Genomic DNA, 24,691 nt, shown 5'->3' with positions numbered 1-24,691 from the left:
CTAATGTGAAAACAAGAGAAAACAATCAAAAGAAAATGGCTGTTCACCCCTACAGATTTAATACGAATTACAAAATATACAATTTATAAACAAAACCACGGCACAAAACCTAAGAATTCAAAAATGCTAAATAAGGTTTGGAAACCAAGAACAGCAAACAGGTGCTGCTGCCAGAAAGAGCCGCGCTAGCTGTTGGGAACCGTACTTTTAAAACTCCAGGAAGTGTAGGATGGACCAATCAGCTTCCTGTACTGCCCCTCAATCCGGCCAATCAGGCAGGGCACCTATAAGAACGAGAAAATAAAAACAACACATATGGCCAGGACCGTAACATGGTCTACTAGTAATGAAGCACGATGGTTTTAAAAACCAATAAAGTAGCAAAACAGCAATGAAAGAACAAAATTTGATGAAAATATAGAACAATTTCTATGAATAAATTGGCAGTAACACCAGCTTGTGCTGCCCGTAAACCCAAGCAAAAAAGCTTACAGCACCTGGTATTCCCAGGCGGTCTTCCTACCAAGTACTAACCAGGCCCGGCTCTATTTGGCTGCCGAGATCGGACGAGATCGGGCGCTTAGAGAGCGGTGTGGCCGTAAGCTGCATTTGACATCATCAACAGCTCTTAAAAACGCTGGAGAAGCAGAATGCATGACACTTGCTAAGAAGAAGATAAATGTGGCAAAGTACAAAGTACTATAACTGTACTGGTCTGTTACGCCCCTGTCCAGGGGGTCAGGGTGCAACATACAAAGATAAATTAGCATGTTCCCTCTCCGATCCCCAAACCAAAATCCAGGATCGAGATGTTCCAACAGAATGATATTTATTTTAAACGAAAGAAAGTGTCAAACAAAACATGACACTACAACTCAGGGCGAACCAAGGCCAACATAATAAACAAAATAAGCCATTTCCCACAGAAAGTGCTAGCTAGCCTGATAGAAATAAACAAACCAAAAGACAGTCGCTAACCCTAACTCCCAAATGTGAAAACAATCCAAAGAAAATGGCAGTTCACCCCTACAGATTTAATACTATTTACAAAATATACAATTTATAAACAAAACCACGGCATAAAACCTAACAATTCAAAAATGCTAAATAAAGTTTGGAAACCAAGAACAGCAAACAGGTGCTGCTGCCAGAAAGAGCCTCGCTAGCTGTTGGGAACCGTACTTTTAAAACTCCAGGAAGTGTAGGATGGACCAATCAGCTTCCTGTACTGCCCCCCAATCCGGCCAATCAGGCAGGGCACCTATAAGAACAACAAAATAAAAACAACACATATGGCCAGGACCGTAACATGGTCTACTAGTAATGAAGCACGATGGTTGACAAACCAATAAAGTAGCAAAACAGCAATGAAAGAACAAAATTTGATGAAAATATAGAACAATTTCTATGAATAAATAGGCAGTAACACCAGCTTGTGCTGCCCGTAAACCCAAGCAAAAAAGCTTACAGCACCTGGTATTCCCAGGTGGTCTTCCTACCAAGTACTAACCAGGCCCGGCTCTATTTGGCTGCCGAGATCGGACGAGATCGGGCGCTTAGAGAGCGGTGTGGCCGTAAGCTGCATTTGACATCATCAACAGCTCTTAAAAACGCTGGAGAAGCAGAATGCATGACACTTGCTAAGAAGAAGATAAATGTGGCAAAGTACAAAGTACTATAACTGTACTGGTCTGTTACGCCCCTGTCCAGGGGGTCAGGGTGCAACATACAAAGATAAATTAGCATGTTCCCTCTCCGATCCCCAAACCAAAATCCAGGATCGAGATGTTCCAACAGAATGATATTTATTTTAAACGAAAGAAAATGTCAAACAAAACATGACACTACAACTCAGGGCGAACCAAGGCCAACATAATAAACAAAATAAGCCATTTCCCACAGAAAGTGCTAGCTAGCCTGATAGAAATAAACAAACCAAAAGACAGTCGCTAACCCTAACTCCCTAATGTGAAAACAGTCCAAAGAAAATGGCTGTTCACCCCTACAGATTTAATACTATTTACAAAATATACAATTTATAAACAAAACCACGGCACAAAACCTAACAATTCAAAAATGCTAAATAAGGTTTGGAAACCAAGAACAGCAAACAGGTGCTGCTGCCAGAAAGAGCCTCGCTAGCTGTTGGGAACCGTACTTTTAAAACTCCAGGAAGTGTAGGATGGACCAATCAGCTTCCTGTACTGCCCCTCAATCCGGCCAATCAGGCAGGGCACCTATAAGAACAACATATCAAAAACAACACATATGGCCAGGACCGTAACATGGTCTACTAGTAATGAAGCACGATGGTTGACAAACCAATAAAGTAGCAAAACAGTAATGAAAGAACAAAATTTGATGAAAATATAGAACAATTTCTATGAATAAATAGGCAGTAACACCAGCTTGTGCTGCCCGTAAACCCAAGCAAAAAAGCTTACAGCACCTGGTATTCCCACGCGGTCTTCCTACCAAGTACTAACCAGGCCCGGCTCTATTTGGCTGCCGAGATCGGACGAGATCGGGCGCTTAGAGAGCGGTGTGGCCGTAAGCTGCATTTGACATCATCAACAGCTCTTAAAAACGTTGGAGAAGCAGAATGCATGAAACTTGCTAAGACGAAGATAAATGTGGCAAAGTACAAGTACTATAACTGTACTGGTCTGTTACGCCCCTGTCCAGGGGGTCAGGGTGCAACATACAAAGATAAATTAGCATGTTCCCTCTCCGATCCCCAAACCAAAATCCAGGATCGAGATGTTCCAACAGAATGATATTTATTTTAAACGAAAGAAAGTGTCAAACAAAACATGACACTACAACTCAGGGCGAACCAAGGCCAACATAATAAACAAAATAAGCCATTTCCCACAGAAAGTGCTAGCTAGCCTGATAGAAATAAACAAACCAAAACACAGTCGCTAACCCTAACTCCCTAATGTGAAAACAGTCCAAAGAAAATGGCTGTTCACCCCTACAGATTTAATACTATTTACAAAATATACAATTTATAGACAAAACCACGGCATAAAACCTAACAATTCAAAAATGCTAAATAAGGTTTGGAAACCAAGAACAGCAAACAGGTGCTGCTGCCAGAAAGAGCCTCGCTAGCTGTTGGGAACCGTACTTTTAAAACTCCAGGAAGTGTAGGATGGACCAATCAGCTTCCTGTACTGCCCCCCAATCCGGCCAATCAGGCAGGGCACCTATAAGAACAACAAAATAAAAACAACACATATGGCCAGGACCGTAACATGGTCTACTAGTAATGAAGCACGATGGTTGAAAAACCAATAAAGTAGCAAAACAGCAATGAAAGAACAAAATTTGATGAAAATAAAGAACAATTTCTATGAATAAATAGGCAGTAACACCAGCTTGTGCTGCCCGTAAACCCAAGCAAAAAAGCTTACAGCACCTGGTATTCCCAGGCGGTCTTCCTACCAAGTACTAACCAGGCCCGGCTCTATTTGGCTGCCGAGATCGGACGAGATCGGGCGCTTAGAGAGCGGTGTGGCCGTAAGCTGCATTTGACATCATCAACAGCTCTTAAAAACGCTGGAGAAGCAGAATGCATGACACTTGCTAAGAAGAAGATAAATGTGGCAAAGTACAAAGTACTATAACTGTACTGGTCTGTTACGCCCCTGTCCAGGGGGTCAGGGTGCAACATACAAAGATAAATTAGCATGTTCCCTCTCCGATCCCCAAACCAAAATCCAGGACCGAGATGTTCCAACAGAATGATATTTATTTTAAACGAAAGAAAGTGTCAAACAAAACATGACACTACAACTCAGGGCGAACCAAGGCCAACATAATAAACAAAATAAGCCATTTCCCACAGAAAGTGCTAGCTAGCCTGATAGAAATAAACAAACCAAAAGACAGTCGCTAACCCTAACTCCCTAATGTGAAAACAAGAGAAAACAATCAAAAGAAAATGGCTGTTCACCCCTACAGATTTAATACGAATTACAAAATATACAATTTATAAACAAAACCACGGCACAAAACCTAACAATTCAAAAATGCTAAATAAGGTTTGGAAACCAAGAACAGCAAACAGGTGTTACTGCCAGAAAGAGCCTCGCTAGCTGTTGGGAACCGTACTTTTAAAACTCCAGGAAGTGTAGGATGGACCAATCAGCTTCCTGTACTGCCCCTCAATCCGGCCAATCAGGCAGGGCACCTATAAGAACGAGAAAATAAAAACAACACATATGGCCAGGACCGTAACATGGTCTACTAGTAATGTAGCACGATGGTTGAAAAACCAATAAAGTAGCAAAACAGCAATGAAAGAACAAAATTTGATGAAAATATAGAACAATTTCTATGAATAAATAGGCAGTAACACCAGCTTGTGCTGCCCGTAAACCCAAGCAAAACAGCTTACAGCACCTGGTATTCCCAGGTGGTCTTCCTACCAAGTACTAACCAGGCCCGGCTCTATTTGGCTGCCGAGATCGGACGAGATCGGGCGCTTAGAGAGCGGTGTGGCCGTAAGCTGCATTTGACATCATCAACAGCTCTTAAAAACACTGGAGAAGCAGAATGCATGACACTTGCTAAGAAGAAGACAAATGTGGCAAAGTACAAAGTACTATAACTGTACTGGTCTGTTACGCCCCTGTCCAGGGGGTCAGGGTGCAACATACAAAGATAAATTAGCATGTTCCCTCTCCGATCCCCAAACCAAAATCCAGGATCGAGATGTTCCAACAGAATGATATTTATTTTAAACGAAAGAAAGTGTCAAACAAAACATGACACTACAACTCAGGGCGAACCAAGGCCAACATAATAAACAAAATAAGCCATTTCCCACAGAAAGTGCTAGCTAGCCTGATAGAAATAAACAAACCAAAAGACAGTCGCTAACCCTAACTCCCTAATGTGAAAACAGTCCAAAGAAAATGGCTGTTCACCCCTACAGATTTAATACTATTTACAAAATATACAATTTATAAACAAAACCACGGCACAAAACCTAACAATTCAAAAATGCTAAATAAGGTTTGGAAACCAAGAACAGCAAACAGGTGCTGCTGCCAGAAAGAGCCTCGCTAGCTGTTGGGAACCGTACTTTTAAAACTCCAGGAAGTGTAGGATGGACCAATCAGCTTCCTGTACTGCCCCTCAATCCGGCCAATCAGGCAGGGCACCTATAAGAACAACATATCAAAAACAACACATATGGCCAGGACCGTAACATGGTCTACTAGTAATGAAGCACGATGGTTGACAAACCAATAAAGTAGCAAAACAGTAATGAAAGAACAAAATTTGATGAAAATATAGAACAATTTCTATGAATAAATAGGCAGTAACACCAGCTTGTGCTGCCCGTAAACCCAAGCAAAAAAGCTTACAGCACCTGGTATTCCCACGCGGTCTTCCTACCAAGTACTAACCAGGCCCGGCTCTATTTGGCTGCCGAGATCGGACGAGATCGGGCGCTTAGAGAGCGGTGTGGCCGTAAGCTGCATTTGACATCATCAACAGCTCTTAAAAACGTTGGAGAAGCAGAATGCATGAAACTTGCTAAGACGAAGATAAATGTGGCAAAGTACAAAGTACTATAACTGTACTGGTCTGTTACGCCCCTGTCCAGGGGGTCAGGGTGCAACATACAAAGATAAATTAGCATGTTCCCTCTCCGATCCCCAAACCAAAATCCAGGATCGAGATGTTCCAACAGAATGATATTTATTTTAAACGAAAGAAAGTGTCAAACAAAACATGACACTACAACTCAGGGCGAACCAAGGCCAACATAATAAACAAAATAAGCCATTTCCCACAGAAAGTGCTAGCTAGCCTGATAGAAATAAACAAACCAAAACACAGTCGCTAACCCTAACTCCCTAATGTGAAAACAGTCCAAAGAAAATGGCTGTTCACCCCTACAGATTTAATACTATTTACAAAATATACAATTTATAAACAAAACCACGGCATAAAACCTAACAATTCAAAAATGCTAAATAAAGTTTGGAAACCAAGAACAGCAAACAGGTGCTGCTGCCAGAAAGAGCCTCGCTAGCTGTTGGGAACCGTACTTTTAAAACTCCAGGAAGTGTAGGATGGACCAATCAGCTTCCTGTACTGCCCCCCAATCCGGCCAATCAGGCAGGGCACCTATAAGAACAACAAAATAAAAACAACACATATGGCCAGGACCGTAACATGGTCTACTAGTAATGAAGCACGATGGTTTTAAAAACCAATAAAGTAGCAAAACAGCAATGAAAGAACAAAATTTGATGAAACTATAGAACAATTTCTATGAATAAATTGGCAGTAACACCAGCTTGTGCTGCCCGTAAACCCAAGCAAAAAAGCTTACAGCACCTGGTATTCCCAGGTGGTCTTCCTACCAAGTACTAACCAGGCCCGGCTCTATTTGGCTGCCGAGATCGGACGAGATCGGGCGCTTAGAGAGCGGTGTGGCCGTAAGCTGCATTTGACATCATCAACAGCTCTTAAAAACGCTGGAGAAGCAGAATGCATGACACTTGCTAAGAAGAAGATAAATGTGGCAAAGTACAAAGTACTATAACTGTACTGGTCTGTTACGCCCCTGTCCAGGGGGTCAGGGTGCAACATACAAAGATAAATTAGCATGTTCCCTCTCCGATCCCCAAACCAAAATCCAGGATCGAGATGTTCCAACAGAATGATATTTATTTTAAACGAAAGAAAGTGTCAAACAAAACATGACACTACAACTCAGGGCGAACCAAGGCCAACATAATAAACAAAATAAGCCATTTCCCACAGAAAGTGCTAGCTAGCCTGATAGAAATAAACAAACCAAAAGACAGTCGCTAACCCTAACTCCCAAATGTGAAAACAATCCAAAGAAAATGGCAGTTCACCCCTACAGATTTAATACTATTTACAAAATATACAATTTATAAACAAAACCACGGCATAAAACCTAACAATTCAAAAATGCTAAATAAAGTTTGGAAACCAAGAACAGCAAACAGGTGCTGCTGCCAGAAAGAGCCTCGCTAGCTGTTGGGAACCGTACTTTTAAAACTCCAGGAAGTGTAGGATGGACCAATCAGCTTCCTTTACTGCCCCCCAATCCGGCCAATCAGGCAGGGCACCTATAAGAACAACAAAATAAAAACAACACATATGGCCAGGACCGTAACATGGTCTACTAGTAATGAAGCACGATGGTTGACAAACCAATAAAGTAGCAAAACAGCAATGAAAGAACAAAATTTGATGAAAATATAGAACAATTTCTATGAATAAATAGGCAGTAACACCAGCTTGTGCTGCCCGTAAACCCAAGCAAAAAAGCTTACAGCACCTGGTATTCCCAGGTGGTCTTCCTACCAAGTACTAACCAGGCCCGGCTCTATTTGGCTGCCGAGATCGGACGAGATCGGGCGCTTAGAGAGCGGTGTGGCCGTAAGCTGCATTTGACATCATCAACAGCTCTTAAAAACGCTGGAGAAGCAGAATGCATGACACTTGCTAAGAAGAAGATAAATGTGGCAAAGTACAAAGTACTATAACTGTACTGGTCTGTTACGCCCCTGTCCAGGGGGTCAGGGTGCAACATACAAAGATAAATTAGCATGTTCCCTCTCCGATCCCCAAACCAAAATCCAGGATCGAGATGTTCCAACAGAATGATATTTATTTTAAACGAAAGAAAGTGTCAAACAAAACATGACACTACAACTCAGGGCGAACCAAGGCCAACATAATAAACAAAATAAGCCATTTCCCACAGAAAGTGCTAGCTAGCCTGATAGAAATAAACAAACCAAAAGACAGTCGCTAACCCTAACTCCCTAATGTGAAAACAGTCCAAAGAAAATGGCTGTTCACCCCTACAGATTTAATACTATTTACAAAATATACAATTTATAAACAAAACCACGGCACAAAACCTAACAATTCAAAAATGCTAAATAAGGTTTGGAAACCAAGAACAGCAAACAGGTGCTGCTGCCAGAAAGAGCCTCGCTAGCTGTTGGGAACCGTACTTTTAAAACTCCAGGAAGTGTAGGATGGACCAATCAGCTTCCTGTACTGCCCCTCAATCCGGCCAATCAGGCAGGGCACCTATAAGAACAACATATCAAAAACAACACATATGGCCAGGACCGTAACATGGTCTACTAGTAATGAAGCACGATGGTTGACAAACCAATAAAGTAGCAAAACAGTAATGAAAGAACAAAATTTGATGAAAATATAGAACAATTTCTATGAATAAATAGGCAGTAACACCAGCTTGTGCTGCCCGTAAACCCAAGCAAAAAAGCTTACAGCACCTGGTATTCCCACGCGGTCTTCCTACCAAGTACTAACCAGGCCCGGCTCTATTTGGCTGCCGAGATCGGACGAGATCGGGCGCTTAGAGAGCGGTGTGGCCGTAAGCTGCATTTGACATCATCAACAGCTCTTAAAAACGTTGGAGAAGCAGAATGCATGAAACTTGCTAAGACGAAGATAAATGTGGCAAAGTACAAAGTACTATAACTGTACTGGTCTGTTACGCCCCTGTCCAGGGGGTCAGGGTGCAACATACAAAGATAAATTAGCATGTTCCCTCTCCGATCCCCAAACCAAAATCCAGGATCGAGATGTTCCAACAGAATGATATTTATTTTAAACGAAAGAAAGTGTCAAACAAAACATGACACTACAACTCAGGGCGAACCAAGGCCAACATAATAAACAAAATAAGCCATTTCCCACAGAAAGTGCTAGCTAGCCTGATAGAAATAAACAAACCAAAACACAGTCGCTAACCCTAACTCCCTAATGTGAAAACAGTCCAAAGAAAATGGCTGTTCACCCCTACAGATTTAATACTATTTACAAAATATACAATTTATAAACAAAACCACGGCATAAAACCTAACAATTCAAAAATGCTAAATAAAGTTTGGAAACCAAGAACAGCAAACAGGTGCTGCTGCCAGAAAGAGCCTCGCTAGCTGTTGGGAACCGTACTTTTAAAACTCCAGGAAGTGTAGGATGGACCAATCAGCTTCCTGTACTGCCCCCCAATCCGGCCAATCAGGCAGGGCACCTATAAGAACAACAAAATAAAAACAACACATATGGCCAGGACCGTAACATGGTCTACTAGTAATGAAGCACGATGGTTTTAAAAACCAATAAAGTAGCAAAACAGCAATGAAAGAACAAAATTTGATGAAACTATAGAACAATTTCTATGAATAAATTGGCAGTAACACCAGCTTGTGCTGCCCGTAAACCCAAGCAAAAAAGCTTACAGCACCTGGTATTCCCAGGCGGTCTTCCTACCAAGTACTAACCAGGCCCGGCTCTATTTGGCTGCCGAGATCGGACGAGATCGGGCGCTTAGAGAGCGGTGTGGCCGTAAGCTGCATTTGACATCATCAACAGCTCTTAAAAACGCTGGAGAAGCAGAATGCATGACACTTGCTAAGAAGAAGATAAATGTGGCAAAGTACAAAGTACTATAACTGTACTGGTCTGTTACGCCCCTGTCCAGGGGGTCAGGGTGCAACATACAAAGATAAATTAGCATGTTCCCTCTCCGATCCCCAAACCAAAATCCAGGATCGAGATGTTCCAACAGAATGATATTTATTTTAAACGAAAGAAAGTGTCAAACAAAACATGACACTACAACTCAGGGCGAACCAAGGCCAACATAATAAACAAAATAAGCCATTTCCCACAGAAAGTGCTAGCTAGCCTGATAGAAATAAACAAACCAAAAGACAGTCGCTAACCCTAACTCCCAAATGTGAAAACAATCCAAAGAAAATGGCAGTTCACCCCTACAGATTTAATACTATTTACAAAATATACAATTTATAAACAAAACCACGGCATAAAACCTAACAATTCAAAAATGCTAAATAAAGTTTGGAAACCAAGAACAGCAAACAGGTGCTGCTGCCAGAAAGAGCCTCGCTAGCTGTTGGGAACCGTACTTTTAAAACTCCAGGAAGTGTAGGATGGACCAATCAGCTTCCTTTACTGCCCCCCAATCCGGCCAATCAGGCAGGGCACCTATAAGAACAACAAAATAAAAACAACACATATGGCCAGGACCGTAACATGGTCTACTAGTAATGAAGCACGATGGTTGACAAACCAATAAAGTAGCAAAACAGCAATGAAAGAACAAAATTTGATGAAAATATAGAACAATTTCTATGAATAAATAGGCAGTAACACCAGCTTGTGCTGCCCGTAAACCCAAGCAAAAAAGCTTACAGCACCTGGTATTCCCAGGTGGTCTTCCTACCAAGTACTAACCAGGCCCGGCTCTATTTGGCTGCCGAGATCGGACGAGATCGGGCGCTTAGAGAGCGGTGTGGCCGTAAGCTGCATTTGACATCATCAACAGCTCTTAAAAACGCTGGAGAAGCAGAATGCATGACACTTGCTAAGAAGAAGATAAATGTGGCAAAGTACAAAGTACTATAACTGTACCGGTCTGTTACGCCCCTGTCCAGGGGGTCAGGGTGCAACATACAAAGATAAATTAGCATGTTCCCTCTCCGATCCCCAAACCAAAATCCAGGATCGAGATGTTCCAACAGAATGATATTTATTTTAAACGAAAGAAAGTGTCAAACAAAACATGACACTACAACTCAGGGCGAACCAAGGCCAACATAATAAACAAAATAAGCCATTTCCCACAGAAAGTGCTAGCTAGCCTGATAGAAATAAACAAACCAAAAGACAGTCGCTAACCCTAACTCACTAATGTGAAAACAGTCTAAAGAAAATGGCTGTTCACCCCTACAGATTTAATACTATTTACAAAATATACAATTTATAAACAAAACCACGGCACAAAACCTAACAATTCAAAAATGCTAAATAAGGTTTGGAAACCAAGAACAGCAAACAGGTGCTGCTGCCAGAAAGAGCCTCGCTAGCTGTTGGGAACCGTACTTTTAAAACTCCAGGAAGTGTAGGATGGACCAATCAGCTTCCTGTACTGCCCCTCAATCCGGCCAATCAGGCAGGGCACCTATAAGAACGAGAAAATAAAAACAACACATATGGCCAGGACCGTAACATGGTCTACTAGTAATGAAGCACGATGGTTGAAAAACCAATAAAGTAGCAAAACAGCAATGGAAGAACAAAATTTGATGAAAATATAGAACAATTTCTATGAATAAATAGGCAGTAAGACCAGCTTGTGCTGCCCGTAAACCCAAGCAAAAAAGCTTACAGCACCTGGTATTCCCAGGCGGTCTTCCTACCAAGTACTAACCAGGCCCGGCTCTATTTGGCTGCCGAGATCGGACGAGATCGGGCGCTTAGAGAGCGGTGTGGCCGTAAGCTGCATTTGACATCATCAACAGCTCTTAAAAACGCTGGAGAAGCAGAATGCATGACACTTGCTAAGAAGAAGATAAATGTGGCAAAGTACAAAGTACTATAACTGTACTGGTCTGTTACGCCCCTGTCCAGGGGGTCAGGGTGCAACATACAAAGATAAATTAGCATGTTCCCTCTCCGATCCCCAAACCAAAATCCAGGATCGAGATGTTCCAACAGAATGATATTTATTTTAAACGAAAGAAAGTGTCAAACAAAACATGACACTACAACTCAGGGCGAACCAAGGCCAACATAATAAACAAAATAAGCCATTTCCCACAGAAAGTGCTAGCTAGCCTGATAGAAATAAACAAACCAAAAGACAGTCGCTAACCCTAACTCCCTAATGTGAAAACAAGAGAAAACAATCAAAAGAAAATGGCTGTTCACCCCTACAGATTTAATACGAATTACAAAATATACAATTTATAAACAAAACCACGGCACAAAACCTAACAATTCAAAAATGCTAAATAAGGTTTGGAAACCAAGAACAGCAAACAGGTGCTGCTGCCAGAAAGAGCCTCGCTAGCTGTTGGGAACCGTACTTTTAAAACTCCAGGAAGTGTAGGATGGACCAATCAGCTTCCTGTACTGCCCCCCAATCCGGCCAATCAGGCAGGGCACCTATAAGAACAACAAATCAAAAACAACACATATGGCCAGGACCGTAACATGGTCTACTAGTAATGAAGCACGATGGTTGAAAAACCAATAAAGTAGCAAAACAGCAATGAAAGAACAAAATTTGATGAAAATATAGAACAATTTCTATGAATAAATAGGCAGTAACACCAGCTTGTGCTGCCCGTAAACCCAAGCAAAAAAGCTTACAGCACCTGGTATTCCCAGGCGGTCTTCCTACCAAGTACTAACCAGGCCCGGCTCTATTTGGCTGCCGAGATCGGACGAGATCGGGCGCTTAGAGAGCGGTGTGGCCGTAAGCTGCATTTGACATCATCAACAGCTCTTAAAAACGCTGGAGAAGCAGAATGCATGACACTTGCTAAGAAGAAGATAAATGTGGCAAAGTACAGAGTACTATAACTGTACTGGTCTGTTACGCCCCTGTCCAGGGGGTCAGGGTGCAACATACAAAGATAAATTAGCATGTTCCCTCTCCGATCCCCAAACCAAAATCCAGGATCGAGATGTTCCAACAGAATGATATTTATTTTAAACGAAAGAAAGTGTCAAACAAAACATGACACTACAACTCAGGGCGAACCAAGGCCAACATAATAAACAAAATAAGCCATTTCCCACAGAAAGTGCTAGCTAGCCTGATAGAAATAAACAAACCAAAAGACAGTCGCTAACCCTAACTCCCTAATGTGAAAACAAGAGAAAACAATCAAAAGAAAATGGCTGTTCACCCCTACAGATTTAATACGAATTACAAAATATACAATTTATAAACAAAACCACGGCACAAAACCTAAGAATTCAAAAATGCTAAATAAGGTTTGGAAACCAAGAACAGCAAACAGGTGCTGCTGCCAGAAAGAGCCGCGCTAGCTGTTGGGAACCGTACTTTTAAAACTCCAGGAAGTGTAGGATGGACCAATCAGCTTCCTGTACTGCCCCTCAATCCGGCCAATCAGGCAGGGCACCTATAAGAACGAGAAAATAAAAACAACACATATGGCCAGGACCGTAACATGGTCTACTAGTAATGAAGCACGATGGTTTTAAAAACCAATAAAGTAGCAAAACAGCAATGAAAGAACAAAATTTGATGAAAATATAGAACAATTTCTATGAATAAATTGGCAGTAACACCAGCTTGTGCTGCCCGTAAACCCAAGCAAAAAAGCTTACAGCACCTGGTATTCCCAGGCGGTCTTCCTACCAAGTACTAACCAGGCCCGGCTCTATTTGGCTGCCGAGATCGGACGAGATCGGGCGCTTAGAGAGCGGTGTGGCCGTAAGCTGCATTTGACATCATCAACAGCTCTTAAAAACGCTGGAGAAGCAGAATGCATGACACTTGCTAAGAAGAAGATAAATGTGGCAAAGTACAAAGTACTATAACTGTACTGGTCTGTTACGCCCCTGTCCAGGGGGTCAGGGTGCAACATACAAAGATAAATTAGCATGTTCCCTCTCCGATCCCCAAACCAAAATCCAGGATCGAGATGTTCCAACAGAATGATATTTATTTTAAACGAAAGAAAGTGTCAAACAAAACATGACACTACAACTCAGGGCGAACCAAGGCCAACATAATAAACAAAATAAGCCATTTCCCACAGAAAGTGCTAGCTAGCCTGATAGAAATAAACAAACCAAAAGACAGTCGCTAACCCTAACTCCCAAATGTGAAAACAATCCAAAGAAAATGGCAGTTCACCCCTACAGATTTAATACTATTTACAAAATATACAATTTATAAACAAAACCACGGCATAAAACCTAACAATTCAAAAATGCTAAATAAAGTTTGGAAACCAAGAACAGCAAACAGGTGCTGCTGCCAGAAAGAGCCTCGCTAGCTGTTGGGAACCGTACTTTTAAAACTCCAGGAAGTGTAGGATGGACCAATCAGCTTCCTGTACTGCCCCCCAATCCGGCCAATCAGGCAGGGCACCTATAAGAACAACAAAATAAAAACAACACATATGGCCAGGACCGTAACATGGTCTACTAGTAATGAAGCACGATGGTTGACAAACCAATAAAGTAGCAAAACAGCAATGAAAGAACAAAATTTGATGAAAATATAGAACAATTTCTATGAATAAATAGGCAGTAACACCAGCTTGTGCTGCCCGTAAACCCAAGCAAAAAAGCTTACAGCACCTGGTATTCCCAGGTGGTCTTCCTACCAAGTACTAACCAGGCCCGGCTCTATTTGGCTGCCGAGATCGGACGAGATCGGGCGCTTAGAGAGCGGTGTGGCCGTAAGCTGCATTTGACATCATCAACAGCTCTTAAAAACGCTGGAGAAGCAGAATGCATGACACTTGCTAAGAAGAAGATAAATGTGGCAAAGTACAAAGTACTATAACTGTACTGGTCTGTTACGCCCCTGTCCAGGGGGTCAGGGTGCAACATACAAAGATAAATTAGCATGTTCCCTCTCCGATCCCCAAACCAAAATCCAGGATCGAGATGTTCCAACAGAATGATATTTATTTTAAACGAAAGAAAATGTCAAACAAAACATGACACTACAACTCAGGGCGAACCAAGGCCAACATAATAAACAAAATAAGCCATTTCCCACAGAAAGTGCTAGCTAGCCTGATAGAAATAAACAAACCAAAAGACAGTCGCTAACCCTAACTCCCTAATGTGAAAACAGTCCAAAGAAAATGGCTGTTCACCCCTACAGATTTAATACTATTTACAAAATATACAATTTATAAACAAAACCACGGCACAAAACCTAACAATTCAAAAATGCTAAATAAGGTTTGGAAACCAAGAACAGCAAACAGGTGCTGCTGCCAGAAAGAGCCTCGCTAGCTGTTGGGAACCGTACTTTTAAAACTCCAGGAAGTGTAGGATGGACCAATCAGCTTCCTGTACTGCCCCTCAATCCGGCCAATCAGGCAGGGCACCTATAAGAACAACATATCAAAAACAACACATATGGCCAGGACCGTAACATGGTCTACTAGTAATGAAGCACGATGGTTGACAAACCAATAAAGTAGCAAAACAGTAATGAAAGAACAAAATTTGATGAAAATATAGAACAATTTCTATGAATAAATAGGCAGTAACACCAGCTTGTGCTGCCCGTAAACCCAAGCAAAAAAGCTTACAGCACCTGGTATTCCCACGCGGTCTTCCTACCAAGTACTAACCAGGCCCGGCTCTATTTGGCTGCCGAGATCGGACGAGATCGGGCGCTTAGAGAGCGGTGTGGCCGTAAGCTGCATTTGACATCATCAACAGCTCTTAAAAACGTTGGAGAAGCAGAATGCATGAAACTTGCTAAGACGAAGATAAATGTGGCAAAGTACAAGTACTATAACTGTACTGGTCTGTTACGCCCCTGTCCAGGGGGTCAGGGTGCAACATACAAAGATAAATTAGCATGTTCCCTCTCCGATCCCCAAACCAAAATCCAGGATCGAGATGTTCCAACAGAATGATATTTATTTTAAACGAAAGAAAGTGTCAAACAAAACATGACACTACAACTCAGGGCGAACCAAGGCCAACATAATAAACAAAATAAGCCATTTCCCACAGAAAGTGCTAGCTAGCCTGATAGAAATAAACAAACCAAAACACAGTCGCTAACCCTAACTCCCTAATGTGAAAACAGTCCAAAGAAAATGGCTGTTCACCCCTACAGATTTAATACTATTTACAAAATATACAATTTATAGACAAAACCACGGCATAAAACCTAACAATTCAAAAATGCTAAATAAGGTTTGGAAACCAAGAACAGCAAACAGGTGCTGCTGCCAGAAAGAGCCTCGCTAGCTGTTGGGAACCGTACTTTTAAAACTCCAGGAAGTGTAGGATGGACCAATCAGCTTCCTGTACTGCCCCCCAATCCGGCCAATCAGGCAGGGCACCTATAAGAACAACAAAATAAAAACAACACATATGGCCAGGACCGTAACATGGTCTACTAGTAATGAAGCACGATGGTTGAAAAACCAATAAAGTAGCAAAACAGCAATGAAAGAACAAAATTTGATGAAAATAAAGAACAATTTCTATGAATAAATAGGCAGTAACACCAGCTTGTGCTGCCCGTAAACCCAAGCAAAAAAGCTTACAGCACCTGGTATTCCCAGGCGGTCTTCCTACCAAGTACTAACCAGGCCCGGCTCTATTTGGCTGCCGAGATCGGACGAGATCGGGCGCTTAGAGAGCGGTGTGGCCGTAAGCTGCATTTGACATCATCAACAGCTCTTAAAAACGCTGGAGAAGCAGAATGCATGACACTTGCTAAGAAGAAGATAAATGTGGCAAAGTACAAAGTACTATAACTGTACTGGTCTGTTACGCCCCTGTCCAGGGGGTCAGGGTGCAACATACAAAGATAAATTAGCATGTTCCCTCTCCGATCCCCAAACCAAAATCCAGGACCGAGATGTTCCAACAGAATGATATTTATTTTAAACGAAAGAAAGTGTCAAACAAAACATGACACTACAACTCAGGGCGAACCAAGGCCAACATAATAAACAAAATAAGCCATTTCCCACAGAAAGTGCTAGCTAGCCTGATAGAAATAAACAAACCAAAAGACAGTCGCTAACCCTAACTCCCTAATGTGAAAACAAGAGAAAACAATCAAAAGAAAATGGCTGTTCACCCCTACAGATTTAATACGAATTACAAAATATACAATTTATAAACAAAACCACGGCACAAAACCTAACAATTCAAAAATGCTAAATAAGGTTTGGAAACCAAGAACAGCAAACAGGTGTTACTGCCAGAAAGAGCCTCGCTAGCTGTTGGGAACCGTACTTTTAAAACTCCAGGAAGTGTAGGATGGACCAATCAGCTTCCTGTACTGCCCCTCAATCCGGCCAATCAGGCAGGGCACCTATAAGAACGAGAAAATAAAAACAACACATATGGCCAGGACCGTAACATGGTCTACTAGTAATGTAGCACGATGGTTGAAAAACCAATAAAGTAGCAAAACAGCAATGAAAGAACAAAATTTGATGAAAATATAGAACAATTTCTATGAATAAATAGGCAGTAACACCAGCTTGTGCTGCCCGTAAACCCAAGCAAAACAGCTTACAGCACCTGGTATTCCCAGGTGGTCTTCCTACCAAGTACTAACCAGGCCCGGCTCTATTTGGCTGCCGAGATCGGACGAGATCGGGCGCTTAGAGAGCGGTGTGGCCGTAAGCTGCATTTGACATCATCAACAGCTCTTAAAAACACTGGAGAAGCAGAATGCATGACACTTGCTAAGAAGAAGACAAATGTGGCAAAGTACAAAGTACTATAACTGTACTGGTCTGTTACGCCCCTGTCCAGGGGGTCAGGGTGCAACATACAAAGATAAATTAGCATGTTCCCTCTCCGATCCCCAAACCAAAATCCAGGATCGAGATGTTCCAACAGAATGATATTTATTTTAAACGAAAGAAAGTGTCAAACAAAACATGACACTACAACTCAGGGCGAACCAAGGCCAACATAATAAACAAAATAAGCCATTTCCCACAGAAAGTGCTAGCTAGCCTGATAGAAATAAACAAACCAAAAGACAGTCGCTAACCCTAACTCCCTAATGTGAAAACAGTCCAAAGAAAATGGCTGTTCACCCCTACAGATTTAATACTATTTACAAAATATACAATTTATAAACAAAACCACGGCACAAAACCTAACAATTCAAAAATGCTAAATAAGGTTTGGAAACCAAGAACAGCAAACAGGTGCTGCTGCCAGAAAGAGCCTCGCTAGCTGTTGGGAACCGTACTTTTAAAACTCCAGGAAGTGTAGGATGGACCAATCAGCTTCCTGTACTGCCCCTCAATCCGGCCAATCAGGCAGGGCACCTATAAGAACAACATATCAAAAACAACACATATGGCCAGGACCGTAACATGGTCTACTAGTAATGAAGCACGATGGTTGACAAACCAATAAAGTAGCAAAACAGTAATGAAAGAACAAAATTTGATGAAAATATAGAACAATTTCTATGAATAAATAGGCAGTAACACCAGCTTGTGCTGCCCGTAAACCCAAGCAAAAAAGCTTACAGCACCTGGTATTCCCACGCGGTCTTCCTACCAAGTACTAACCAGGCCCGGCTCTATTTGGCTGCCGAGATCGGACGAGATCGGGCGCTTAGAGAGCGGTGTGGCCGTAAGCTGCATTTGACATCATCAACAGCTCTTAAAAACGTTGGAGAAGCAGAATGCATGAAACTTGCTAAGACGAAGATAAATGTGGCAAAGTACAAAGTACTATAACTGTACTGGTCTGTTACGCCCCTGTCCAGGGGGTCAGGGTGCAACATACAAAGATAAATTAGCATGTTCCCTCTCCGATCCCCAAACCAAAATCCAGGATCGAGATGTTCCAACAGAATGATATTTATTTTAAACGAAAGAAAGTGTCAAACAAAACATGACACTACAACTCAGGGCGAACCAAGGCCAACATAATAAACAAAATAAGCCATTTCCCACAGAAAGTGCTAGCTAGCCTGATAGAAATAAACAAACCAAAACACAGTCGCTAACCCTAACTCCCTAATGTGAAAACAGTCCAAAGAAAATGGCTGTTCACCCCTACAGATTTAATACTATTTACAAAATATACAATTTATAAACAAAACCACGGCATAAAACCTAACAATTCAAAAATGCTAAATAAAGTTTGGAAACCAAGAACAGCAAACAGGTGCTGCTGCCAGAAAGAGCCTCGCTAGCTGTTGGGAACCGTACTTTTAAAACTCCAGGAAGTGTAGGATGGACCAATCAGCTTCCTGTACTGCCCCCCAATCCGGCCAATCAGGCAGGGCACCTATAAGAACAACAAAATAAAAACAACACATATGGCCAGGACCGTAACATGGTCTACTAGTAATGAAGCACGATGGTTTTAAAAACCAATAAAGTAGCAAAACAGCAATGAAAGAACAAAATTTGATGAAACTATAGAACAATTTCTATGAATAAATTGGCAGTAACACCAGCTTGTGCTGCCCGTAAACCCAAGCAAAAAAGCTTACAGCACCTGGTATTCCCAGGTGGTCTTCCTACCAAGTACTAACCAGGCCCGGCTCTATTTGGCTGCCGAGATCGGACGAGATCGGGCGCTTAGAGAGCGGTGTGGCCGTAAGCTGCATTTGACATCATCAACAGCTCTTAAAAACGCTGGAGAAGCAGAATGCATGACACTTGCTAAGAAGAAGATAAATGTGGCAAAGTACAAAGTACTATAACTGTACTGGTCTGTTACGCCCCTGTCCAGGGGGTCAGGGTGCAACATACAAAGATAAATTAGCATGTTCCCTCTCCGATCCCCAAACCAAAATCCAGGATCGAGATGTTCCAACAGAATGATATTTATTTTAAACGAAAGAAAGTGTCAAACAAAACATGACACTACAACTCAGGGCGAACCAAGGCCAACATAATAAACAAAATAAGCCATTTCCCACAGAAAGTGCTAGCTAGCCTGATAGAAATAAACAAACCAAAAGACAGTCGCTAACCCTAACTCCCAAATGTGAAAACAATCCAAAGAAAATGGCAGTTCACCCCTACAGATTTAATACTATTTACAAAATATACAATTTATAAACAAAACCACGGCATAAAACCTAACAATTCAAAAATGCTAAATAAAGTTTGGAAACCAAGAACAGCAAACAGGTGCTGCTGCCAGAAAGAGCCTCGCTAGCTGTTGGGAACCGTACTTTTAAAACTCCAGGAAGTGTAGGATGGACCAATCAGCTTCCTTTACTGCCCCCCAATCCGGCCAATCAGGCAGGGCACCTATAAGAACAACAAAATAAAAACAACACATATGGCCAGGACCGTAACATGGTCTACTAGTAATGAAGCACGATGGTTGACAAACCAATAAAGTAGCAAAACAGCAATGAAAGAACAAAATTTGATGAAAATATAGAACAATTTCTATGAATAAATAGGCAGTAACACCAGCTTGTGCTGCCCGTAAACCCAAGCAAAAAAGCTTACAGCACCTGGTATTCCCAGGTGGTCTTCCTACCAAGTACTAACCAGGCCCGGCTCTATTTGGCTGCCGAGATCGGACGAGATCGGGCGCTTAGAGAGCGGTGTGGCCGTAAGCTGCATTTGACATCATCAACAGCTCTTAAAAACGCTGGAGAAGCAGAATGCATGACACTTGCTAAGAAGAAGATAAATGTGGCAAAGTACAAAGTACTATAACTGTACTGGTCTGTTACGCCCCTGTCCAGGGGGTCAGGGTGCAACATACAAAGATAAATTAGCATGTTCCCTCTCCGATCCCCAAACCAAAATCCAGGATCGAGATGTTCCAACAGAATGATATTTATTTTAAACGAAAGAAAGTGTCAAACAAAACATGACACTACAACTCAGGGCGAACCAAGGCCAACATAATAAACAAAATAAGCCATTTCCCACAGAAAGTGCTAGCTAGCCTGATAGAAATAAACAAACCAAAAGACAGTCGCTAACCCTAACTCCCTAATGTGAAAACAGTCCAAAGAAAATGGCTGTTCACCCCTACAGATTTAATACTATTTACAAAATATACAATTTATAAACAAAACCACGGCACAAAACCTAACAATTCAAAAATGCTAAATAAGGTTTGGAAACCAAGAACAGCAAACAGGTGCTGCTGCCAGAAAGAGCCTCGCTAGCTGTTGGGAACCGTACTTTTAAAACTCCAGGAAGTGTAGGATGGACCAATCAGCTTCCTGTACTGCCCCTCAATCCGGCCAATCAGGCAGGGCACCTATAAGAACAACATATCAAAAACAACACATATGGCCAGGACCGTAACATGGTCTACTAGTAATGAAGCACGATGGTTGACAAACCAATAAAGTAGCAAAACAGTAATGAAAGAACAAAATTTGATGAAAATATAGAACAATTTCTATGAATAAATAGGCAGTAACACCAGCTTGTGCTGCCCGTAAACCCAAGCAAAAAAGCTTACAGCACCTGGTATTCCCACGCGGTCTTCCTACCAAGTACTAACCAGGCCCGGCTCTATTTGGCTGCCGAGATCGGACGAGATCGGGCGCTTAGAGAGCGGTGTGGCCGTAAGCTGCATTTGACATCATCAACAGCTCTTAAAAACGTTGGAGAAGCAGAATGCATGAAACTTGCTAAGACGAAGATAAATGTGGCAAAGTACAAAGTACTATAACTGTACTGGTCTGTTACGCCCCTGTCCAGGGGGTCAGGGTGCAACATACAAAGATAAATTAGCATGTTCCCTCTCCGATCCCCAAACCAAAATCCAGGATCGAGATGTTCCAACAGAATGATATTTATTTTAAACGAAAGAAAGTGTCAAACAAAACATGACACTACAACTCAGGGCGAACCAAGGCCAACATAATAAACAAAATAAGCCATTTCCCACAGAAAGTGCTAGCTAGCCTGATAGAAATAAACAAACCAAAACACAGTCGCTAACCCTAACTCCCTAATGTGAAAACAGTCCAAAGAAAATGGCTGTTCACCCCTACAGATTTAATACTATTTACAAAATATACAATTTATAAACAAAACCACGGCATAAAACCTAACAATTCAAAAATGCTAAATAAAGTTTGGAAACCAAGAACAGCAAACAGGTGCTGCTGCCAGAAAGAGCCTCGCTAGCTGTTGGGAACCGTACTTTTAAAACTCCAGGAAGTGTAGGATGGACCAATCAGCTTCCTGTACTGCCCCCCAATCCGGCCAATCAGGCAGGGCACCTATAAGAACAACAAAATAAAAACAACACATATGGCCAGGACCGTAACATGGTCTACTAGTAATGAAGCACGATGGTTTTAAAAACCAATAAAGTAGCAAAACAGCAATGAAAGAACAAAATTTGATGAAACTATAGAACAATTTCTATGAATAAATTGGCAGTAACACCAGCTTGTGCTGCCCGTAAACCCAAGCAAAAAAGCTTACAGCACCTGGTATTCCCAGGCGGTCTTCCTACCAAGTACTAACCAGGCCCGGCTCTATTTGGCTGCCGAGATCGGACGAGATCGGGCGCTTAGAGAGCGGTGTGGCCGTAAGCTGCATTTGACATCATCAACAGCTCTTAAAAACGCTGGAGAAGCAGAATGCATGACACTTGCTAAGAAGAAGATAAATGTGGCAAAGTACAAAGTACTATAACTGTACTGGTCTGTTACGCCCCTGTCCAGGGGGTCAGGGTGCAACATACAAAGATAAATTAGCATGTTCCCTCTCCGATCCCCAAACCAAAATCCAGGATCGAGATGTTCCAACAGAATGATATTTATTTTAAACGAAAGAAAGTGTCAAACAAAACATGACACTACAACTCAGGGCGAACCAAGGCCAACATAATAAACAAAATAAGCCATTTCCCACAGAAAGTGCTAGCTAGCCTGATAGAAATAAACAAACCAAAAGACAGTCGCTAACCCTAACTCCCAAATGTGAAAACAGTCCAAAGAAAATGGCTGTTCACCCCTACAGATTTAATACGAATTACAAAATATACAATTTATAAACAAAACCACGGCACAAAACCTAACAATTCAAAAATGCTAAATAAGGTTTGGAAACCAAGAACAGCAAACAGGTGTTGCTGCCAGAAAGAGCCTCGCTAGCTGTTGGGAACCGTACTTTTAAAACTCCAGGAAGTGTAGGATGGACCAATCAGCTTCCTGTACTGCCCCCCAATCCGGCCAATCAGGCAGGGCACCTATAAGAACAACAAAATAAAAACAACACATATGGCCAGGACCGTAACATGGTCTACTAGTAATGAAGCACGATGGTTGACAAACCAATAAAGTAGCAAAACAGCAATGAAAGAACAAAATTTGATGAAAATATAGAACAATTTCTATGAATAAATAGGCAGTAACACCAGCTTGTGCTGCCCGTAAACCCAAGCAAAAAAGCTTACAGCACCTGGTATTCCCAGGTGGTCTTCCTACCAAGTACTAACCAGGCCCGGCTCTATTTGGCTGCCGAGATCGGACGAGATCGGGCGCTTAGAGAGCGGTGTGGCCGTAAGCTGCATTTGACATCATCAACAGCTCTTAAAAACGCTGGAGAAGCAGAATGCATGACACTTGCTAAGAAGAAGATAAATGTGGCAAAGTACAAAGTACTATAACTGTACCGGTCTGTTACGCCCCTGTCCAGGGGGTCAGGGTGCAACATACAAAGATAAATTAGCATGTTCCCTCTCCGATCCCCAAACCAAAATCCAGGATCGAGATGTTCCAACAGAATGATATTTATTTTAAACGAAAGAAAGTGTCAAACAAAACATGACACTACAACTCAGGGCGAACCAAGGCCAACATAATAAACAAAATAAGCCATTTCCCACAGAAAGTGCTAGCTAGCCTGATAGAAATAAACAAACCAAAAGACAGTCGCTAACCCTAACTCACTAATGTGAAAACAGTCTAAAGAAAATGGCTGTTCACCCCTACAGATTTAATACTATTTACAAAATATACAATTTATAAACAAAACCACGGCACAAAACCTAACAATTCAAAAATGCTAAATAAGGTTTGGAAACCAAGAACAGCAAACAGGTGCTGCTGCCAGAAAGAGCCTCGCTAGCTGTTGGGAACCGTACTTTTAAAACTCCAGGAAGTGTAGGATGGACCAATCAGCTTCCTGTACTGCCCCTCAATCCGGCCAATCAGGCAGGGCACCTATAAGAACAACATATCAAAAACAACACATATGGCCAGGACCGTAACATGGTCTACTAGTAATGAAGCACGATGGTTGACAAACCAATAAAGTAGCAAAACAGCAATGAAAGAACAAAATTTGATGAAAATATAGAACAATTTCTATGAATAAATAGGCAGTAACACCAGCTTGTGCTGCCCGTAAACCCAAGCAAAAAAGCTTACAGCACCTGGTATTCCCACGCGGTCTTCCTACCAAGTACTAACCAGGCCCGGCTCTATTTGGCTGCCGAGATCGGACGAGATCGGGCGCTTAGAGAGCGGTGTGGCCGTAAGCTGCATTTGACATCATCAACAGCTCTTAAAAACGTTGGAGAAGCAGAATGCATGAAACTTGCTAAGACGAAGATAAATGTGGCAAAGTACAAAGTACTATAACTGTACTGGTCTGTTACGCCCCTGTCCAGGGGGTCAGGGTGCAACATACAAAGATAAATTAGCATGTTCCCTCTCCGATCCCCAAACCAAAATCCAGGATCGAGATGTTCCAACAGAATGATATTTATTTTAAACGAAAGAAAGTGTCAAACAAAACATGACACTACAACTCAGGGCGAACCAAGGCCAACATAATAAACAAAATAAGCCATTTCCCACAGAAAGTGCTAGCTAGCCTGATAGAAATAAACAAACCAAAACACAGTCGCTAACCCTAACTCCCTAATGTGAAAACAGTCCAAAGAAAATGGCTGTTCACCCCTACAGATTTAATACTATTTACAAAATATACAATTTATAAACAAAACCACGGCACAAAACCTAACAATTCAAAAATGCTAAATAAGGTTTGGAAACCAAGAACAGCAAACAGGTGCTGCTGCCAGAAAGAGCCTCGCTAGCTGTTGGGAACCGTACTTTTAAAACTCCAGGAAGTGTAGGATGGACCAATCAGCTTCC

The 24,691-nt window shown here is 41.9% G+C and overlaps 25 pseudogenes; all 25 read right to left on the bottom strand.

Annotated features, from left to right (window-relative positions):
- Positions 1 to 485: 485 nt before the first annotated feature.
- LOC137112945 (5S ribosomal RNA) lies at positions 486 to 604 on the bottom strand (annotated as a pseudogene).
- An 857-nt stretch (positions 605 to 1,461) lies between these two features.
- Positions 1,462 to 1,580, bottom strand: LOC137113087 (5S ribosomal RNA; annotated as a pseudogene).
- Positions 1,581 to 2,437: 857 nt separating this feature from the next.
- Positions 2,438 to 2,556, bottom strand: LOC137113099 (5S ribosomal RNA; annotated as a pseudogene).
- Positions 2,557 to 3,412: 856 nt separating this feature from the next.
- On the bottom strand, positions 3,413 to 3,531 carry LOC137112944 (5S ribosomal RNA; annotated as a pseudogene).
- An 867-nt stretch (positions 3,532 to 4,398) lies between these two features.
- On the bottom strand, positions 4,399 to 4,517 carry LOC137113076 (5S ribosomal RNA; annotated as a pseudogene).
- An 857-nt stretch (positions 4,518 to 5,374) lies between these two features.
- Positions 5,375 to 5,493, bottom strand: LOC137113097 (5S ribosomal RNA; annotated as a pseudogene).
- An 858-nt stretch (positions 5,494 to 6,351) lies between these two features.
- On the bottom strand, positions 6,352 to 6,470 carry LOC137113065 (5S ribosomal RNA; annotated as a pseudogene).
- An 857-nt stretch (positions 6,471 to 7,327) lies between these two features.
- Positions 7,328 to 7,446, bottom strand: LOC137113054 (5S ribosomal RNA; annotated as a pseudogene).
- An 857-nt stretch (positions 7,447 to 8,303) lies between these two features.
- On the bottom strand, positions 8,304 to 8,422 carry LOC137113096 (5S ribosomal RNA; annotated as a pseudogene).
- An 858-nt stretch (positions 8,423 to 9,280) lies between these two features.
- LOC137112943 (5S ribosomal RNA) lies at positions 9,281 to 9,399 on the bottom strand (annotated as a pseudogene).
- An 857-nt stretch (positions 9,400 to 10,256) lies between these two features.
- On the bottom strand, positions 10,257 to 10,375 carry LOC137113042 (5S ribosomal RNA; annotated as a pseudogene).
- An 857-nt stretch (positions 10,376 to 11,232) lies between these two features.
- On the bottom strand, positions 11,233 to 11,351 carry LOC137112942 (5S ribosomal RNA; annotated as a pseudogene).
- Positions 11,352 to 12,218: 867 nt separating this feature from the next.
- Positions 12,219 to 12,337, bottom strand: LOC137112940 (5S ribosomal RNA; annotated as a pseudogene).
- Positions 12,338 to 13,205: 868 nt separating this feature from the next.
- LOC137112939 (5S ribosomal RNA) lies at positions 13,206 to 13,324 on the bottom strand (annotated as a pseudogene).
- Positions 13,325 to 14,181: 857 nt separating this feature from the next.
- Positions 14,182 to 14,300, bottom strand: LOC137113031 (5S ribosomal RNA; annotated as a pseudogene).
- Positions 14,301 to 15,157: 857 nt separating this feature from the next.
- LOC137113095 (5S ribosomal RNA) lies at positions 15,158 to 15,276 on the bottom strand (annotated as a pseudogene).
- An 856-nt stretch (positions 15,277 to 16,132) lies between these two features.
- On the bottom strand, positions 16,133 to 16,251 carry LOC137112938 (5S ribosomal RNA; annotated as a pseudogene).
- An 867-nt stretch (positions 16,252 to 17,118) lies between these two features.
- On the bottom strand, positions 17,119 to 17,237 carry LOC137113019 (5S ribosomal RNA; annotated as a pseudogene).
- An 857-nt stretch (positions 17,238 to 18,094) lies between these two features.
- On the bottom strand, positions 18,095 to 18,213 carry LOC137113094 (5S ribosomal RNA; annotated as a pseudogene).
- An 858-nt stretch (positions 18,214 to 19,071) lies between these two features.
- LOC137113008 (5S ribosomal RNA) lies at positions 19,072 to 19,190 on the bottom strand (annotated as a pseudogene).
- An 857-nt stretch (positions 19,191 to 20,047) lies between these two features.
- Positions 20,048 to 20,166, bottom strand: LOC137112997 (5S ribosomal RNA; annotated as a pseudogene).
- An 857-nt stretch (positions 20,167 to 21,023) lies between these two features.
- Positions 21,024 to 21,142, bottom strand: LOC137113093 (5S ribosomal RNA; annotated as a pseudogene).
- An 858-nt stretch (positions 21,143 to 22,000) lies between these two features.
- On the bottom strand, positions 22,001 to 22,119 carry LOC137112937 (5S ribosomal RNA; annotated as a pseudogene).
- Positions 22,120 to 22,976: 857 nt separating this feature from the next.
- LOC137112986 (5S ribosomal RNA) lies at positions 22,977 to 23,095 on the bottom strand (annotated as a pseudogene).
- An 857-nt stretch (positions 23,096 to 23,952) lies between these two features.
- Positions 23,953 to 24,071, bottom strand: LOC137113092 (5S ribosomal RNA; annotated as a pseudogene).
- Positions 24,072 to 24,691: the final 620 nt, after the last annotated feature.

The sequence above is a fragment of the Channa argus genome, unplaced genomic scaffold (assembly GCF_033026475.1).
Source record: "Channa argus isolate prfri unplaced genomic scaffold, Channa argus male v1.0 Contig014, whole genome shotgun sequence".
Classification (NCBI taxonomy): domain Eukaryota; kingdom Metazoa; phylum Chordata; class Actinopteri; order Anabantiformes; family Channidae; genus Channa; species Channa argus.
Note: the sequence above shows the minus strand (reverse complement) of the source record. Positions and strands in the feature narration are given on the sequence as shown.